Source organism: Sapajus apella, unplaced genomic scaffold, assembly GCF_009761245.1.
Source record: "Sapajus apella isolate SASKATOON/1434 unplaced genomic scaffold, GSC_monkey_1.0 scaffold7, whole genome shotgun sequence".
Lineage (NCBI taxonomy): Eukaryota > Metazoa > Chordata > Mammalia > Primates > Cebidae > Sapajus > Sapajus apella.
In genome coordinates, this window is record NW_022436947.1 from 43,120,581 (window position 1) to 43,141,994 (window position 21,414).

The 21,414-nt window shown below is 36.3% G+C and overlaps 1 protein-coding gene and 1 long non-coding RNA gene across 10 annotated transcripts in view; both read right to left on the reverse strand.

Annotated features, from left to right (window-relative positions):
• Positions 1-21,414, reverse strand: part of CACNA2D1 (calcium voltage-gated channel auxiliary subunit alpha2delta 1) — a 487,462-nt gene that overhangs the window by 318,770 nt on the left and 147,278 nt on the right. The gene's annotated exons all lie outside the window — the stretch shown is intronic.
• LOC116550410 lies at positions 15,651-20,876 on the reverse strand. Its single transcript, XR_004268390.1, has 2 exons — positions 20,004-20,876; positions 15,651-17,196 (listed from the first exon to the last, which is right to left on the reverse strand). It is a non-coding gene; the product is annotated as an uncharacterized LOC116550410 (long non-coding RNA).

Consider the following 21,414-nt stretch of genomic DNA (forward strand, 5'->3'; position numbering starts at 1 on the left):
AGTCAACACAAACTTTACTGACATATTCACAAAAAAATCACCTATGAAATCACTCAAATGTCTTTCTATGTTGTAACAGCTATCACCATTGGAGGTTGAGACATCTAAGATACAAAGAGCAAACAAGAAAGACCGTTGCCTTATTTTGTTATACACTTCTGTATCATTGTTCTACCCTTCTGATTTTTATATCTTGAATTCCAGCTTTATAGATCCATAACTTGGCTTTTTATCTAACTAAATTCTTCAGCTGCTACCTACTCAGCTATTTCTGACATGCCTTGTTAATGCTTTGTTTTTGTTTTAAATTTTTTAGTATTTATCCACATATCTTCATGCTCTTGAGTCATTAGCTATTCCCCAAACTCAAAAGGTAGCTATTGTTCTGACTTCTATTACTATAAATTAGCTTTGGCTAATTTACTTATTCTTTTACTTCATGTATATTGAATCATATAACACATAGTCTTCTCCATCTGGCTTCTTTGGCTCATCACTGTAGTTGTGAGATATTGTTGCTGCATACAGCAGCACTTTGTTCTTTTTATTGCTGTGCAGTATTCTGTGTATGTATATACCTCAGTTTATTTTCCAGTCTTTTGCTAAAGGACATTTGGGTTGTTTCCAGAAAAGGACTATTGTGAATAAAAACGTGTATCTGTTGGAGACATGTACTCATTTCTGTTGGAAATATCCTAGGAATTGCCGGATCATAGGGTAGGTACTGCCAAGGAATTTTCCAAAGTGGTTTCTGTGAAATGGATATCCACACATCTAATGTATTTAAGTTCCAGTTTCTCCATATATTAGCTCCTCTCTTCTATCCACATTTTGAAACTTTTTTTTAAGTTGTGGCCATTCTAGTGAATCTCTACACAGACTCTTTCAAAGTCTTCATTACTAAACTCCTATTAATCACTTCCCTGGGTTTCACTCATTGTTTAACTTCATTATGGCCTCTGCCTACCTACTCTTATTTCAAACCAACTATATTTTTTCCATAATCATCTTTCTTGAACTGTATTCCTTATTTAACTACCAACTGCTTCTTTATCCAAACTCCTTCCCTTGCTGCATCAGATGACAGATGAACGTCATAATTCCCGTGAGACTCCGGCTCTATTTCATTCTTCCGCTCTATAAATACAATGTTTTAACCCCAGATTCAGGCCTCTGCTCTTGCTTTTTTCATGTCGACTGTCACCTAAACGAAAGTACATATCCACTATCATCCTCTCTCTCAAAGGTGTCAATCTTTTAATTCCATTTGCTGTTCGACAGTTATAGCAAGACAGTCTGCCATCACCTCAAATTCATCATGCAGAAAAGCAAAGTACTGCTTTCTCTAGAACCTAAATCCTCTCTAGTCCAAATACCATCACGCACACAGTCATTCGATCTGAAGACCTGAGTCATTTATTTTTACTCTTATTTCTCCCCTACATGTACTAAGTGAATAGTCTCTTGATTCTTAACAAATTTTGCCTCCTTTATCATCTAAAAATATAGTTATTCATTAAAACAGAAAACTTTTAATTATAATTGTATTCAATTTCTACCATCCACAAATGAACCCATTATCACTGGTCAAATTTCATACATGCTGGCTAATTTTTAATTTATTGACTATGGTTCTCAGACTATCTTTAATACCACCACAATTAACAAAGCAATAACCATCATGCACATTTCTGAACAAATATATTCTCCCTCTTATGTGTAACAAATAGTACATTATTTTATTATTTCTATTTGGAAGTTGAGAAAAAAAATAAGCTTTAGATGCACAGTTATCAATTAGAGCCAAGGAGATAAAGAGGCATGAAGAGTAGGGTAAATGGCTAGGCCAGAAAAGCAGCTAATTACAAGGGAAAACTCTAATAAGCATTTTCTTCTTTCCTGAATCTATTTCAACTTTTTCAAAATAAATACTAATTTATAATCCTAGACAGTAGATGATGGATAAATGGCTAGACCAGGAAAGCAGCTAATTACAAGGGAAAACTCTAATAATCATTTTCTTCTTTCCTGAATCTATTTCAACTTTTTCAAAATAAACAACATTTATAATCCTAGACAGTAGATAATGGACCAATCCAAACAGTACTCAAAAAAAAGTGAAAATAAATTTACACAAGTCAAACCTCAATTAAGCAGAAACCCAAAATGAGTAATTTATGACAGAAAACTTCTGACAGAATTTTTCTCTCCATATAATCTCTAAAAGACAAATATTCTATAAAACATAAATAGAATCTAAATTGTAGCATTCCAGCTTGTAGAAAGGAAAAAGTTTGACAGCAAGAGTATTCAAATGTGTGACAAAAATGTAAAGTAGCCCTGATTGAGGAACTTTTGTACTACAGGCAGTCCAGTGGCGGCATCAGTCACCCAATAGTAACAATAGTTGTAGTAATGTGGTCAACACTCTCCATATGCAAGTGAGAAGCTGGAAAAAATTACTGTAGTGGCTTTAAAATATGTTTACACATTTTTTGATACATTTTCCTTCCAGTGCTCGGCTGGATATAGCAACTCACTTCTCACAAATAGCATAAAGTAGAAGGGACAGGCTGCAACATAAGAGACTAGATGGTAAAAGGCACTGTGAATCCCTCCTTGTGCTTTCTTGAACTGGTCACTGTTGGGGAAGTTAGCTACCATGGTCAGGCCACATGGTAAGAAGCCCAGGTGGCAAGGAACTGAGGTCTCCTGCAGATAGCCATGGATGCAAACAACCTGAGAAGTGGATCTTCTGAAAATGAAAGAATAAAGGTCCTACCCAGAAAAAAAAAAATCAGTGTAATATCCCAGTACTTGTTTTGATAAACTTACTTCTGAATGTTTCTGTTTGTTGCTATTATAAATAACATTGCTTTCTTCATTTCCAAAAAGCTATGTGCACAATGATAATTTAAAAAGTAGATCTTGCAGCACCAAGCAAGCCTTCAGAGAACCACCACCTAAGAAACCCTGAGAAAGACTCACCCAGGTAGCCCACTCCTAAATTCCTGACCCATAGAAACTATAAGATAAGAAACTTTAAGTTTGTTATTTTAAGTCACTTTATTTTGAGGTAATTCATTATATGTAGCAATAAGGAAATGCAGCAATAAAGAACTATTTTTATTACTATCTAATAAACAAGTTTGATGTTATGTTCTAAATAAAATCACAAAATAAAATTAAATAAGATAAAAGTGAGATGCCATTTGTTATCTAACAACTTCGTTGCCTAAAAAATAATATCCAGTGTTGAAGAGGTAATAGAGAAACACTATCATAAACTGCTAAAAAATTCCGGATGGATGATCTGGCAAGCTCTATTCATTGTTTTTAAATAATAACAACATACCTTTTGATACAGTTCAACTTTGAGAATTTATGCTAATAAGAAATTTGTACCTATATTTCTATTAAAATGTTTATGGATTGATATTTGTGGTACTGAAAAACTGGAGTTCTTCTAAATTAGCCATAGGTACTGGCATATAGATATGATGTTGCCATTCTGATTCTATTTTATTTAAGATGTATTATGTATTATTGTATATCTTATCTATAATGTAATATTTTCTATTTTATTTCATTATTATTTTTAGAAACAGGATCTTGCTATGTTACCTGGGCTGTAGCTATTCACAGATGTGATCATAGCACACTATGGCCTTGACCTCCTGGCCTCAAGTGATCCTCCTGCCTCAGCCTCCCAAGGAGCTTTGACCACAGGTTTACCCTACCATGTCTGGGTTATTCTACTTTTATATTTGATGAAATAGGAAAACATTCTGAATATATTAATTGCAAATGAAGGGTATAATTCCAATTTAACAAAGGTTGTGTACATATGCATGCATAAGTGTACATATGTATTTGTGCATGCAGGTATGCATCAGTATATAAGAACAGAAAGAGGAATGAAAATAAAAGCTTCTCGATGTTAACAATATTTATGGCTGGGTGCAGAATTAAGAATATGCCCTATTTTCCACATTGTGACTGCTCTTCTAGAAGACCATATATCATTTCACCCCGGCTACCCCTCTGAACTCTCCTTATACATTCTTGCACTTGTTCATTAAGCTCCAGTCACAGTGACCCTCCTGATCCTGGAACACAAGCAGCTCCCTGTGTCATAGAGCCTGCTCACTAATCCCTCCTTCCTCCTAGAATGGCATCTTCAAATCTGCACATGGCTCCTCACGCCACTGTATCTTCCTCTCCAGTCACTGAGAGGATACTTTGACCACCAAATTCAAAGCAGCCTAAGCTGCCAATACATTAAGAACTATGTTCTCCAGATTTGCAAGCTTCACAGTACTTTTATACTACAAAAAATATCTTCTTTTCTTTATTGCATGTTTACTTTAATTTGTAAGCATAAAATTACCATCTGGAAACTTGCCTGTCTTGGTAACTTTTGTACCCCTACTTCCTAGAAATAGCAGAAATTCATGAAATGTTTTCTTAATAAATGAGTGCTAGAGTGAATGCTTCATTTAAGTTGCTGACCATCAAATATCGTTTACACTGTCTCCACTCTTGGGTTATAGACACTACACACTCCAATTTTTCGTCCTATATTTCTAATCAGTACTGTTTCCTCATTCACTGAGTCATTCACTGTTAGGTTATCCTTATTTAACTGCAAAAAGGAGTGCACAAAGTGGGGAGCACCATATCTATATTGAACAATGTACAGGGCTCATATAAATGCAATACACTTCCATACTCAAAGAATACTAGATTATAAACTCCATGAGGGGAGGCAATTATTTTTTTGTTGGTTCTAGCTCCTAAATCAGTGCCTGACACGCATTAAGTACCCAATAAATAAATATGTGTTCAATACAGGTATTTATGAAGGAATGAAAGAATAATGGTCAGTACATTTTGTTTCATACATCCATATAAATGACATAACCTAAAGTAATGAAATAAAACAAGCCAAGGTATGACCTAAAGCATGTAGCAACAAAAGCATACTGAGTGAAAATCACTTGCTCAAGAGCCAATCTCATAGAAAGCACTAAGTAAATCTGATATGAAATATATAGACTGCTGTACAATGCACAGCTTTTTCCTTCAAGCAGCCAGCTATCCGGTGATGACAATTAAATCACAGCATACATTTATCACTTCAATTAAAGATCAAAATTTACTTAGAACCTACAGCAAGATCTTTGCCTCTCCCATGTAGTTCCCTGAAAAGAACTGGAAACAATACCACATTTGAACTGTTTTCCCAAGTAATTAGAATTTCAATACCACTCCCCTTTTTATAACTCCTTTTTAAAATTCAGATCCATCTCAGAGCATGTGCCCAGCAGTGTTTGCCCATTATTTAACACTTTCTTTTTAACTTCTCTGATCTTCTTGAATAGATAGCACAGCTGTTCACCCAAGGTGAATGTGAAACCCCCTATCAGATTGCTCTCTGATTCTATCAGTCCCAAAAGCAGATCTATCATTATCTCTGGAAGGGGTCCTTCTGCAGAGAGCCCAGAGTTTGTGTATTCTTTTAATATACTCTCCAGCATGGCAAACATCATCTATCTGGCATTACACTGTCATTTCCACTGAAAACCTGTAATTACTTTCCACGAGCAACACTTCACCCTGCCAGGCTGATTAAAGGCAATACACACAGGAAGGCAAAGAATGGCAGTGCCCAGATATCAAAATGTTTATCTTGTAAGCAACACTACAATGGCATGCACACAGTAAGCACTAAATAATTGTTTTTAGCTATTACATTTGCTCTTTGACAGACAATACAGTTAATGATTTTCTCATGAAACATAATAGTGTCTTAAGGAGTGAACTAAGCAGACCAAAATGGACTTTTGAACTACCATTTATTTAAAACATTTGACCATAAAGGACAAAGCATTCCAGGGTCTCCACTCTCACCATCTAATTTATATCTACACCAAATAAGCAATTACCTAACTATCATCATTTCTTGACAGGCAAACCAATAGTCGGGTACTTTCCTTTATCAGATTCTTTAACTGAGTTGAGTCTACTTTGGCTGATAGAGCAATCAGGTTTCTGCACAAGAGTGTTTGAAGACAGCATCAAGATATAACTGCAGTTAGATAAACTTTATAGTGGACATTTGCCACAGTTTTATTTGTTGTTGGACATTAAAACATCTATGTTTGGGGAATTTCCCCAGATATAAACTATGTTGAAAATCAATGTTCACATCCATGTACAGAAATCAAAAGCTTATTTTCCCTGACTCTTTTGCACCTGGGACTTGGCCGAACAGTTTCATTGAGCCAATCAGATGGACCTGCCTTGGATTTTTAATCTTGAACTAATGACCTAGGGAAGCAAGGATAATGACAGACCCATACTGGCCGTGGCAGCAACATCTGGACAGCAATAGCCAGTTTTTTGAGGGGAGCAACAGTAGCTCCAGGTAGCAACGTAAACTATGATGTTTCTGTTCAGTGATGGTGGGAAGAGTGTCCTCCCCAGCCTGGCTCTTAACGTGATATTAAGTTCAGTCCTCAATTCTGTGAATTAGCCAATATAGTCTTTAAATAAATGTGTCTGCTGTTTAAGTCAGCTTATCATCTCTCTTATTTGAAACTATAGTAACTTACTGGGACAACTTTCTCTCAGCGGGTACTTTGATAGAAACACTGATATCCATCTCTTCCCTTTTAACATCAGTTTCTGTTTGGCCATTTAGAGCTGGTTCAGAATGCTAGCGCTAAGACACAACGGTTTTGTTGGACAGGCTTTTCACATTTATCTGTAGAGTAGTAGTGTCAGTCTCTGTATTTGAATATTTAATTGCATTTCGCCCTTTTTTATCTTATACAACAATGGTTATAGATTGGAAAAGTAAAATTGTTGGTACTTGGAATAAAAGCATAAATGTGATTGCCTTAGTAGAGTTGTGACAATGATAGAAATTTGACCTAAAAAAAAAAGTCTGTCTGCAACCTCAACTGGTTGTGTGAAGATACACACACATACACACAAATATGTTGAGAACATATCATTGAAGATTGTGTCATGAAAAAAGCATACTTGAATTTTTTATTTTCTTTTTCTTTTTATTTTTTAGAGACGGAGTTTTGTTCTGTTGATCAGGCTGGAGTGCAGTAGTCTGATCTCGGCTCACAGCAACCTCTGCCTCCCTGGTTCAAGCGATTCTCCTGCCTCAGCCTCCCAAGTAGCTGGGACCATAGGCACACGTCACCACACCCAGCTAACTTTTGAATTTTTAGTACAGACGGGATTTCACCACGTTGGCCAGGTTGGTCTAGAACTCCTGACCTCGAGTGATCCGCCCACCCCGTCCTCCCAAAATGCTAGGATTACAGACATGAGCCACCGCACCCAACCTATAACTGAATTTTTAATTTTTGGCTCTCTGACAGGAAGGCTCCTCCCTCCTTTAACATGTACGTTAACCTTCATTTATTCACCCTTTCATATGAATTACATGCAAAAACAGAAGATTGTCTATATCTATCAACTTCTTATGTTAATACAATTTATACAAAAGATGAAAGGTAATTAATTTATTTGAAACATCACTGACTACCCAATATACTGATATCAACAAACAATATTACACATCTTCCTGGCTGGGCACGGTGCTCATGCCTGTAATCCCAGCACTTTGGGAGGCCAAGGCAAGCAGATCACCTGAGGTCAGGAGTTTGAGACCAGCCTGGCCAAGAGGGCAAAACCCCCTAAGCAATAAAAATACAAAAATTAGCTGTATCTCAGCTACTCAGGAGGCTGAGGCAGGAGAATCGCTTGAGCCTGGGAGGCAGAGGTTGCAGTGAGCCGAGATTACACCACTGCACTCCAATCTGAGAGACAGAGCAAGATTCTGTCTAAAAAAAAAAAAACACCACACATCTTCCTAACAGAAAGAATCTTCCACATCTTCCACTTGAATTAAGTTCCAAAAATGGTTACCAAGTTTGTTATAAAACTGCACCACGCACAGTGGCTCATACCTGTAATCCCAACACTTTGGGAGGCCAAGGCAGACAGATCACCTGAGGTCAGGAGTTCAAGACCAGCCTTACCAATATGGTGAAACCTCATCTCCACTAAAAATACAAAAATTAGCCAGGCATGGTGACACACGTCTGTAGTTCCAGCTACTTGGGAGGCTGAGACAGGAGAATTGCTTGAACCCAGTTGGTGGAGGTTGCAGTAAGCCAAGTTTGTGCTACTGCACTCCAGCCTGGGTAACAGAGCAAGGCTCCATCTCAAAAAAAAAAAAAAAAAAAAAAACCCAAAAACAAACAAACAAAAGAACACCTCATCAACCCTCTTCTTTTATTTCTTTGGAGTAAGAAATACAACAATTCAACAGAAATTAATAATAACCTACAAGATTACAATTGAATCCCCGCATTTATAGTTCTACTAGTTTTATTCTAATAGAAGATCCAAAATTTAAATTAAACGTTAATGGCATCAAAGCAGATACAGAGGGGTAAGACTTGAAAGGCAAGCATATGTAAGGCTCTACTCGATCAGCAGAGACACTCCTGTCTAAATGTCAACAAAACACACGAGTTGGTTCTCAGTACAGGTGTTGATCGACTTACGACCTATGCAATTTACGACCATTCGACTTTACGACCACAATCGCTAGCCACGACTGCTCCGCGTCTGACAGCGCAAACGTTGCCCAGCTGGGCATACAATAGTGCGGACCAGCTTCCGGCAGCACTACCATCTCCGCGTGCACCATTTCAACTGTTATCCCAGACTCGGTACAGCAATTTGTGTTTTGTGTCTTGGATATTTTTCATCAAACCCCTCCCAATAAACTTCTTATACATTTCGAAGCAATGGACCCAAACATCCAACGATTTGCAAGGATTGAACGGATGGCGCACGATGTGTTTCGTCCGTATCGTGAAATTTATGAAGAAAATAAGAAACATACAATTCAGACAAAGCTCACCATGTTTATGAAAAAACCAACTCCGGTAACCCCAACTGCTGCCTCAGATGATGACATCAATGATCCACAGTCAAGCACCAGTGGCCAATAAAATGTTTCATACATGTTTATATATTTTGATATGTTTTGCAATTGGGAAAATGTTTCCTATGGTATTTTTTACACCTGTATTTTGTATTCTTTTATGCACCTGTAGATTTGTAATTTTGTATGTTTTGCAAATATTAAACCAGTTGTACTGGTAATGCAGTGTTTTACTTAAACCTGATGAATGTAAAAATAAGAAACAAAATGGTGCAGAGATGATACAAATGGCATAAAATGAACAAAGAAAATTATATAACAATAATGAAAGAAAATTATGATAAAATATGACTTAAAGATTTTTATAACATCATTTCACAGTACTGTACATATAGCCTACTCAACTTATGACCAAATCGTGTTACAACTGGTCTGACGGAACCAATCGTGGTCGTAAGTCGAGCATTAGCTGTAGTTTCAAAGGCTTCTAGGAACCTAAGCAAAATCACGTGACTTCTCTTTCAGCTTCTGGCTCCCTTAAAGTTTCCAACCTTCCTCAGCCACCTATCTCAGCATTTCATCCAGGGAAGCTATGCAGAAAAGTCAGTGCCAAGGTTTTCTTTTCCATGAAAATTTCACTGTACTTTGCAAGCCAACTACATGGTCAGTATTTGGAGGGAAAACAGACTTTTCTTGTTCATAATTCCATTATGATTAATAGGTTCAGAGGGACAATAAACTGAAAGGAATATGTTCTGGAGAAGTATGTGGATAGAGGGTTCTTTCTGCTTCTCCTCTATTTCATGTTGCAATATACCCAATTCCAGTAGTAACGTATATTACAAGTGGTATAGCCCACTTCTGAAAAGTTGGCAATTCCAATTTTAGGGAAAGATATATTTTGTAAATTCAGAGGCCATCTATAGAATCTAATTATCAACCAGTCTGTATGTTATAATCCAAAATGATTGGCTAATAATATTTTCTCTAGGGTGTTTCTTCATCATCGACCATTAATACTTGTAAATCTCAGTGGCAAATACCTCCTCCCCAAGTTTATATTTATCTTGATGCAGATAAATCTGTATGGGACTGAAACTAAACAGATTCATTAAATAACACCCAGTCTCCTCTTCTAACAACTTTTCGTAATTGTTCTCGCCTTAGATTGCAGGTTTCCCATAACCTACTGCTCCTTTAATAGTTCCTTTTATAAACTGATCTGCTGTTAACACTTGAAAAAATTGTCTCCCTTAATAAAATCATAATAAGTATATATGCTGCTTATTATTTGTACTCTGTAGCTTTATAGTTATTTTTTCAAACTAAAATGTAATTAGACTGTGTCTTATGACAAGACTAAATTGGTCCAGGTAATTTTCATACAATCAGTCTCACTGTTCACAGCTTAAGTGATCAAAAATAATTGGACCTGAATATCTGTAACAATATAAAAATGATATAATTGCATGTCATTTTCTATGTCTTCTAAGTGACATGAAAAAAAAGGCATAGTGATTACAAAAACAAAGCACTTTTAAAAAACCTGGTATTGATTTATTTAAAATAAATCTTGTGAATCAAAAAGAAGCAGCACTAAAAATGTATTAATTTTTTTAATCAACAATATATTTTATTTTGAATCATAAGTGAAAATACTTTTATAATATTTTTGATTGTTAGTTTTGGCGAGTTTCCATTTCAAGACATTTAACATGTAAAAATAGCATGTGTGCATGTGCATGTACATGTACATATATATTACATATGACGGAGAGAAAATTTGAGTGACAAAAGTACTGACAAATTATAATATCCAGAATTCCAGCACAAAAGAACTCAGAGGGACACAACACAAGGCTCAAGTAATTAATAAAAGAGTTCTGTGGCACTTTTTTGTTTATGCTAATATCTTCCCAAATGAAACTCTGATGTGTGCCATCCAATACATCCTGAAGGGTACACAGGCCTGTCCTCTTACTCCCAAGTTCTAGTCCAGCTCTGAAAGAAGCTAAATCATCATTACATGAAATTTACATTTTTTAAATTTAGAAACCAATTTAGGCTCACAGGATTCTAGAATTTTACCATTAGATATCTTTTATGTCATCTCATCTACCCTTTTTACACAGAAAGCTTACTTGCTGATTATTTTAATTTAATTTCATTTTTTTAGAGACAAGAGTTTGCTCTGTTGCCCAGGCTGGAATGCAGTGATATGATCATAGCTCACTGCAGCCTTAGACTTTTGGGCTCCAGCAATCCTCCCACCTCAGCCTCCTGTGTAGCTGGGACTATAGGCACATGAGCCAATGCCCGCCTAGAAATAATTTATTTGTCTGAAGTCAAACTGAAAGTAAATGAAGAGCTAAGACACAATTTAGGCTCCTGATTTGGAATCCATTTTAGTGTATTTCCACAGCACCAGGTATGTCATTTGGGTTTCCTTTAGCTGCAGGTAACTGAAAATCCAACTCAAATTGGTCTGATTATTAAGGAATTTACTAAAATGGAGGATAGAGAAGTCCAGATGTAAAGTGTGATTCAGTGCTAGTTGACTGACACCTTCACATCAGCATCAACTAATCAAGTGCTCTACAATTTTTTTTTTTTTTTTTTTTTTTTTGAGACAGAGTCTCACACTGCTACCCAGGCTGGAGTGCAGTGGCGCAATCTCAGCTCACTGCAACCTCCGCCTCCTGGGTTCAAGGGATTCTCCTTCCTCAGCCTTCTGAGAAGCTGGGATTATAGGCATGCACCACCATGCCTGGCTAATTTTTGTATTTCTAGTAGAGATGGAGTTTCACTATGTTAGCAAGGCTGGTCTCAAACTCCTGACCTCATGATCCATCCGCCTCAGCTTCCCAAAGTGCTGGGATTACAGGTATGAGCCACCACACCCAGCCAAGTGCTCCATAATTTAAAGCCTTCTCTCATTCTCAGGACAGCCTGGTCCTGGGCCAGTGGAAAAGAGAGATTTCTCTTCCTCACAGCACTACTGAAGAGACTTGAGGTTTGCACTGATAAGTCTACTCTTGAACCAGTTTTTCTGGATAACAGAAGACCATGTGGTAATCAACTGAATCTCTGGGTTTTATAAGAACCAGTCATTGTGTCAAGAACACAGTGCCATGTCAGTCACTGGTCAGTGTCATCCAAACCAGATGGAGAGGGGGGGACTCAAGAGGCAGCCACAAAGTCCACCACAAAAGACAATGTGGAGACAACTTTTTCACCTAAATTCTTACCTACTAATTGCCGTCCCTTAGAAAGTGAATATGCTCAATTATATGGAGTTTCACATAGATTAAAAAGCAACATTATGCTGAGACTTGATTATGACAGAAACAAAGAAGAAATTAAAAAAAACATACCAAAAAGTTTTCTGTCCTCTACAATATAGACTGTTTATCAAATTCAGAATTGTGCCTTGCCTTTCATTTTAGCTGCACAAATACTTCTATTTTAAAAAAAGCAGTTCAAAAGACTGTAAGTATATGGTGGGATATTATAAAGAAGCTATTTTATAGATTTTTATATCACTATGTTAAATATATGAATATAAATATCAAATGTATATATGTCATTATGAAGTTTCATTTAATAACTAAAATAATTTATAAATTTAAAATACTATATTTATTTAAAACTCTCTAATTCCATTCTAAAATTGGCAACTTCCCTTATAAAGGTAACGTCATATGTCCTGAAATAACTTAGAATATTTTTCATAACAATTTCTAAAATCTTTCATAATATTGTAAATATAAAGAAAACAAAGCAAAAAAAAAAAAAAAAAAAAAAAAACCTAGGTGTACCAAAGCTAAATCTAATCTGTTGGCTGAGTGCAGTGACTCACGCCTGTTATCCCAGCAATTTGGAAAGCAAAGATGGGCGAATCACTTGAGGTCAGGAGTTCAAGACCAGCCTGGTCAACATGGTGAAACCCCGTCTCTAGGCCAGGAACGATGGCTCATGTATGAGCTAAAAGCTCTACTGTGCTATGATCGCCACTGTGCTCCAGCATGGGCAACACAGCAAGAGCCCTCTCTAAAAAGAAAAAGATTGATAAATCTACACAAATTTAAAAGTAAAAGACACAAGCAAACTGAAAAAACTATGAGCATGATGGATCTCCAAGGGTGAGACCATGCAGGCTAATGTAGAAAAACTAACTTAGAGGTTTAATTGATACATTAAACAGCCACTGGAGTTTGCCCAGGTATTTGCTATTTTCCCTCTTGTTGTGAGGGTTAATAAGACAACTGTAATCCATTCAGGCTGCTATAACAAAATACCCTAGACTGAGTAATTTATAAATAAAGAAATTTCTTTCTCAGTGCTGAAGGCTGGGAAGTTCAAGATCAAGGCACCAGTGGATTCAGTGTCTAATGAGGGCTTGCTCTCTGCTTCAAAGACAGCACCTAGTTGCTGAGTCCTCACATGCCAGGAGGGGCAGAAAAGCAAGGAGGGTAAACCCTCTCCTTCAAGGCCTTCTGTAAGGGCACTAATGACATCCATAAAAGCAGAGCCCTTATGACCTAATTACCTCTGAGAGGCCTCGCCTCATAATACCATCACCTTGAGGGTTAAGTTCCAACATAGGAATTTTGAAGAAACATCAACGTTCAAGCCACAGCAACCATATATATGTGGCTTGGGTTGCCTTTGTCACATACATAAGACCCTGGGAGGTCCAGCCCTTCAGAAGTTAATAAAACTCAAATTCTTATGGATCCATTTTTTTTAAAATAGACCCAACGTACAGATTGTTAGCCACGCAGAGACTGCTTCCTTTGTGTGCTCCTCAAAACTCCACCCACATCTACTAGCAACAAATCAAACAAGCCCTGGGCGATGAAAATCCCAAGGCTGTGCTGCCATGCAGGGCTCTTTAATCCATAACTGCTCCTCACCCCGGTGCTGCTTAATGACTGCACATAAACATATAAGCCTCCTCTCTGATTCCCCTCTTCCCAGGAGTTCCCTTGCCCTCCTCCTCTTCTCGATGGTAATCATGGACATAAGGTGCTGGATGGCTTCATGCTGCAAGAGTCTTCCTCGCTCTCGCAGTCCTGTTCAAGTGCTGCCCAGTAAAACCTGTTTTGTGGTAATGCCTCTCATGATCATATCCTTTTCCTCAATCAGATCCCAAGTCCTTTGAACCCCTACACAGCCCAACCCTGTGCAATCCTGCAGTCCTAGCCAAGCTACCTTTCACAGACTGAAAAGTGTCATGAAATGCAGTAGGTACTCTTGAGATAGCTCTTCCCTTATTTACTTATAATTCTTCAGCTCTTCAAGTACATAACTGTTATAAAAAAAGATTAAATGCTGGGCAGGGAGTGATAAGGTGTCAGAGCAGGGCTATCCAAACATTATGGTAGCTTTGGGCTGCAGTACACTGACTGGATCCACTATGATTAGTGGACCATATAACATTTTAAAATTAAACCCTGTGAAGAGTAAACATGAGTAGCATATATGAGCACATGGGACAGGACTTTTCCTGGCAAACTGGAACATACGGTTACCCTAATTATTTTGACAATGACATATTCAAAAACTTGAGACTGGAGGCCACAGGACCCTCTATGAAAAATATAGGCTATGAAGACTCTTTCCTGTTTGGTGATGTCTTAGGTTAAAGTACACGGCACTGGCATAGCTGATAAAATACAGTTAGGGGTATGCACATGAATGAATGGTTCCATTATTTGTAGATCAGTGATTTAAAAAAAAAAAAGCCACAGGAAAAAAAGCTAAAAGAAAAAATTAAAAAATTTTTAAAAGCTAAAAAATAAATAATTTTTTAAAAGCCACAGATGGAATCCACTGAGGTATTCCTGAGAAGCTGAAAGCATTCTCTCAGGCCACCCAATAGCAAGATTTGTTGTTCTCCTTTCCCCCTTCTCTTCTTCTTCTGTCTCTGCCCTGCCATGCTCCCTTCTAATACACCATTGTTTCATACTTTTTCCCCTTTTTTTCTTCTCTCCCATATCTACTTAGTGTTTGTATGTCTGCCAGTAGCTTTTATAGATATTACTTATTATCTAGGTGCTTTAATCTCCTAGACGGCAATATAAAGTTGTTTTGGAAGAAACAGTCCCAAGCGATTGAGCAACATCCCTTCTCTGCGAAGTCTGTTTGTCCTGTCTTATCTCTGTCCCTGTGTGTGCTGGTCCTCTGCTCTTTTATTTTCGTACTCAGTCTTTTTCTTGCTGAATAACAAACAAATTTATAATCAGTTACAGGAAACTTTGATTCTCAAGTATTTACTGAAATACATACTACTATCCTAAACACATACATATCCTAAAACTGCTACTCAAAGAATTTCAAAACTCACTGAAATGGACACAAGGTTTTATCTAGGCGAAAACAAATACACAAGTATCTTATGGCTTTTATAATCTAAGCAAAATACAAAGTTGTACAATCTTTCCAAAGTCATTTTCTAAAGTCCTTGTTTTTAGCTTTGCTGATTATCAAAAGTTTCCCTCCTTTCATATTCTGAGCCAGACGCTGATTATTGATGCCGCAAAGCCTGGTGGGAGAAGGCAGATTAGATCATGTCTCGATACCTCATCTGCTCTTAAAAAGCTTTAGTTTATTCTCACAAAAAAAGGAAGAAAGCAAAAGGGAAAATGTTTTATTTTATTTTTTAAAAATCACCAATTGGTTTTTGCTTCTTTAGCCAAGTTACATTGTTCCCATGCCTATTTAAGTGTGTGGGGATTTTTCCCCTATTTATAAAGATGAAATGGACTCCATGGGCTACTTGGAACACATTTAACTTATCCATAGGTTTCAAAAGCACAGCAGGTCCAGGGCATGGAAAAGGCAGGCAGGTGCTCTCTGCATCCTGCACCATTTAACAAGCACACACACAGATTAAAAGAGTAATTTTTTCTTTTCTTAATCATCAGCTGATCTAATTTATGGATCATTTATTATTTATTATCACTGTCCTTAAATTCTTTTTAATCATATATGTCTCCAACCAAGGGTAATGATAATTAGCACCAATGTAATTTTTTTCTTTTTTTTTTTTTTTTTTGTAGATTTCCAGAAAGTAGCTTCAAGTCTAATTGCACAGTCCCTGACATACAAATCAATTAGCATGTGGTAACTCTAGCCTAGACTTTTGGCTTCATCTTCTTCTTCTTCCTTTTTTTTTTTTTTTTTTTTTGGTCACCACAAGCCCCTGTTTTTTTTTTAAAACAAAAAATTTTTACAAAAAATCATATTTAGGCAGGCAGTTTTAGCAATAAGGTTACTGGCCTCAAGGATGAATGTTATCCTTGGCTGGGATGTTCTGGAGACCTAACCATATTGAATTCTATTATACCTCCTCCCACATGCACCCCAATGCACAGTTGTGTTTGTTTTTCATTTTCTTTCTCATACACAACATCTGTCCTATATGCTTCACTGCACTGTTTTTTAGTGAAGAAAATGCAGCTGAGAAAGGAAATGAATATCAAATTCAGAGCTCCCAGGAGAGCTGACCCAAATCCTCAAATGATAGCATTATAATACACTTTCTACATTCAGATCTGGGATACCATAGTATGATTCCTTCATGATTGAAATGTCATGTATTTCGGCAAGCTCTCTCTGACAATCCTTTTAAAAATGATGCAAACAATTAAAATAATGAGAAAATAAACTATCAACCATCTAACAACAAACATCAAAGTAAAAAGCTCTGAGAGTTACAAGGGCTAAGAATAGAACTTGTTTATATCCTTACTTTTAAGTTGGTGACCGACTTGCACACTGTTAGGCCTTTCTCGGCATCGTATGTGGAGCAGAGCACTGGACATTGGATGCTGTTAATGCTATTTGGCCATGGAATGAAATGTTATGAGGGCTTGAGGCGTAATATTCCCAAGTTTGTTATATAAAGGTCTTGAAGTGCCATAGAGGAAAAATCCCTGCAATTGTCTTCTTAGCATCCATTCCAGTATTAAAACTTGTTTTGTTATTCAATATTTCTTAAAAGATGTTATTATTTTTAATTCCCTTTTACCCTATCCTTATCTTCGGAAAGTTATATTACGAATGATTTTAACAAAATTAAGGGAAGAACAGACGGTTTAGGGGGTTAAGGTAACTGAAAGGAATATAGGAGGAGGACTCACATTAAAAGATAGACTTGCTTCTGCACAAACACACACACACACACACACACACACACACACACACCCCTGAATGCTTAGCTTCTTTTAACTAAAAGTTATTGAATTGATATATTCTGTTGAGTCATATAGGCAGGCTAAAAATTATTCCTGCTAAAATATTTCTATCTCACAAATGCATACATGTCTCTTAAGACATCGGTTTAATATTCTGTATCTGTAAGGAATCTGATGCTAATTGAGCAGGTTTTCTTCCAGTATTTATTTTAATTATTTAGAGCAGCATGAAGCTCTTCGTAATTTCCCACCTGACAACTGGGACCCAAAAGAACAGCTGCCTACGGTTTTATGCTCCTATGAACACACTGGGTATCAGAGTCAATAAGCTTAGGCATGAATTCTCTGCGTGTTCCATTGAGGTTGTGAAAATCAAGCCTTTTGGAGGAGTTCAGAGGAAACCTGCAACTGAGAATGATGTCCATGCCACTGTGCAAAGTATTATGACAGTCATAGATCTCAAAGGAGCTACAGGAAGCCAGGCTCCCTGCTGAAATGAACACAACCCATAGTTAAATAATAAATCATAGTCATGTATCTAGTCTGCAACATCTACTACCTATCAGAAAGTCACCATGACCACACAGTGCAAATATTTAGTTCCACACAGTTACATATCTCGATAGGATCCAACTGAAGTAGTTATCTACTTGTCCTTTATAAAACAGAAAGTGAATGCTATTTGTTTATGGTGAATTGAAAGTCAAAATATTATTTGCATTTATCAAATGCAAAAAAGTACAAAAAAGCCTAGTTATATACCTCCACATTTAAATATACCCCCCAGCATGACTTTAAGACTCAAGTGTCCAACATATACATAATTTAGTACAAACATCTTTTGACACCTCACGTTTTTTTCTTTTGCAAAAGAACAAAAGGTTTCTTGTACAAACACACAGTATTGTACGTGCTCTCAGATATGACAATTCACAATACAATGAATAAGATGAATTATTCATTTTAAAATTACAATTGTTTATGGACAGAAGTTTGCAGAAGCCTAGAATTAAAAGGTAGGTAAAAGTGGGACTAAAATTGGACACAGTAAAAAAGCGCTAACCATTCCAAATAATTTAACCAACTACATAATTAATTTCTAACTTCAAGGTATGATAAAGGCCTTGACGAAAAAATTAAACATTACTCTCACTGACTTAAGGCATAGAGGGAAAAAACACCATTTAACCTAGCAAAGCTCAAGCACGGTTCATTTATCTTGAATCTCTATCAACAAACACTGGGCTCTGAAACCTCACCCATCTTTGAGAAAACTCTAATATTTACAGCGCTTTTTTTTGACATGACTTAAAAGAGAGGAACTTGTCTTTCTAACATTTATATCCCTAGTAGTTAGCACAGTGCTTGACATATGTCAGTAATGAGTAAATATTGTTGAATGAATAACCTTATCAATGGCACTAGGTATAGGGACATGACATACTGTCACCAAAAACAAGTATTTTTCATTGAAAAGAATGCCTCATCTTACCCTTAATTTTGTTGTTGTTGTTGTTCACTTAAAGTAGAACCTACATTACTGTTGTGATTTCTGAAGTTCAACCTGAAGGCACTTTAGAACAAATTAAAGCAGAGAGAGACTAGAAGTTGAAATATCATTTCAGAAGTTGTTGCTATTAGGTTGGTATAATTATGGTTTTTGCCATTACTTCTAATAGCAAAACCACAATTACTTTTGCACCAACCTAATATATTCCAGGTGAGAGTTAATGAAGTTCTGAACTAAGTGAAAGGAATACTAAAGGACAGAGGCAAGCATACATAACACAGGAAAAATCAAAAGGCTACCTACCTCAGATATTTTCATGCTGAGGTATAGAAGGAGGAGGGATTAATTGTTGCTATTTTAATTTTATGTAGTGGCAAAACTAGACAATTCAAGAAGGAAAGAGATACATCTTTCAGCAGTAATAAACTAAGTTAAAATAAGCACAAACCTAAAGATGTAAGAGTTCAAGCTAAACTTCGGGTGTAACACATTGTTTTATGAAAGCAATAGAAATGTAATACATTCATTTCCAATTGCAAACAATAGATTCATTTTACTTATTAAATCATATTTCCTCCATATAATACAGGCGTTCAATTTAAAAGTCAACCAGTACTCCAAGTCTTACAAGAAAAAAGAAGCCATGATTTTTGAAAATCCTTCCACCTTTCCACTCCTAATTCACTTCCAGAGCCAATCATTTTCACTTTCTTTTCTTTTCTTTGAGACAGGGTCTGCCTCTGTTGCCCAGGATGGAGTACAGTGGTGCACTCATAGCTCACTGCAGCTTCAACCTCCTGGGCTTAATGGATTCTCCCACCTCAGCTCCCAAACCCCAACCCCTACTATCTAGGACTACAAGTGCAGGCCATAGGGCTGGATTTTATACACCAGATAGATAGATAGATAGATAGATAGATATATAGATATATATATATATATAGATAGAGATAGAGATATCTATATATCTATATCTATATCTATAAAATAGATATAGATATAGATAAATATTTGTAGAGATGTGGCCTCACCATGTTGTCCAGGCTGGTTTCAAACTCCTAGGCTCTGGTGATTCCCCAGCATTAACCTTCCCAACTGCTGAGATTACAGGCATGAGCCACTGCACCCAGCTCAGAGCTAAATGTTTTCAGTCATATTAGCTATATTTGCTACATACTTCCATTTTTAAATATAACATGCTAAAACTGCTATACATTTTTAAAATTTAGATAATAGCCACAAAATTGTTTTCATCAAAGCAAGTATTTAATTTTCTTCTGCTACTTTCCCTTCCCCACTGCACACAAACACACACACACACACACACACACACTTTTTTCTCCCTCACTTTTTCCAATTCAACTAGTAGCAACTTTTAGGTAGTTCGATATTCAGTGCTGACATAATTATGCTAATGAAAATACTATTCATAGCTAAGCAATGTAGTGTACTGTGACACTTCCTTTATTTTACAACTTGTTGATTTCCCTGGTGTTACGCATTCTCAGGTTCTCTAAAGGAAAAGTCAATCACTTCAACAGGATCAAATATATTCGGCAATCCATCTGCTTCTTGTTTTCCATGGAGGCATTAATCCTGGATACTTCTATCACCCTGCACCTATTTGACGGGATTAAACTCCTTGCCTGCTGCCCTGCTGACATCCAGTGACTGCCTTGCTTCTTTTTCTCTTCAATTTCCTGTTTCTCTAAAACAATCCATGTATTCCTTCTATTGTTTCCTTTTTTTGTTGGTGTACTTCCTCCAGTAGCTTCCTGAGAAAAGGTGCATTGGTAGAGCAATTTTTTGAGAATGTACATGTTCTACCTTACACTTGATTGATAATTTGAATACACAATTCTAGTTTGGAATTATCATTTCTCAGAATTTTGAAGGTATTTCACATTGTTTTTAGCTTCCAGTGTTATTAAAAAGTCTATTGCCTTTTTGATTATTATTCCAATGTACTGTCGTTTATCTTTCTCTCTGGAGCTGTAAATATCATTTCGTCAGTGCTCTCAAACCTCTTGCCAATGTCCTGTTCTTTATTTTACTTACTACTTGTGATGTCTTTCAGTCTGGCTTCCAAGTCCTTTAGTTACGGGCAATTATATGTAGATATATATAATTTAAGTAAACAAATTATTATATGAATATATGAGTAAGCATTAATATATACAAATATGAGAATCACAACTACATATGTATGCATATATGTATATATGTGTGTGTGCATACACACATAAACACACACAAATACACATTAAAAATCATTTCTTCCTCTTGATTTCTTTCTTTTCAAAACCTTATTTTACACCTCATGGACTGATCTAATTTCCTATGACTTGTCTTTTATTTTTTATTTCTTTGCCTTTCCTAGGAGAGTCTCCTTAACTTTACCTTTCTTCCCTTCTACTTAATGTTTCTGTTATAAATTTTTATAAATTCTCTAAATAGTCCTTTTATATAACACTCTGATCTTGTTTTACAGTGAAAGATCTCTTACCTAAGGATGCTAATATCATTTTTTGACGTTTTCCTCGGTTTCCTGCATTGTCTCAGCTGCATCTATTTTTTGCTCTTGTCTTTTTATTCTTTGTCATTTTGCCTTTCTCATTATGTTCAAAGAGAACATATAATATTCTCATTATATTTCTTCAATTATGTATAATCTTTGTGTATCCATATTTAAGACTAAGACATTAAAAAGTTAATTGAAA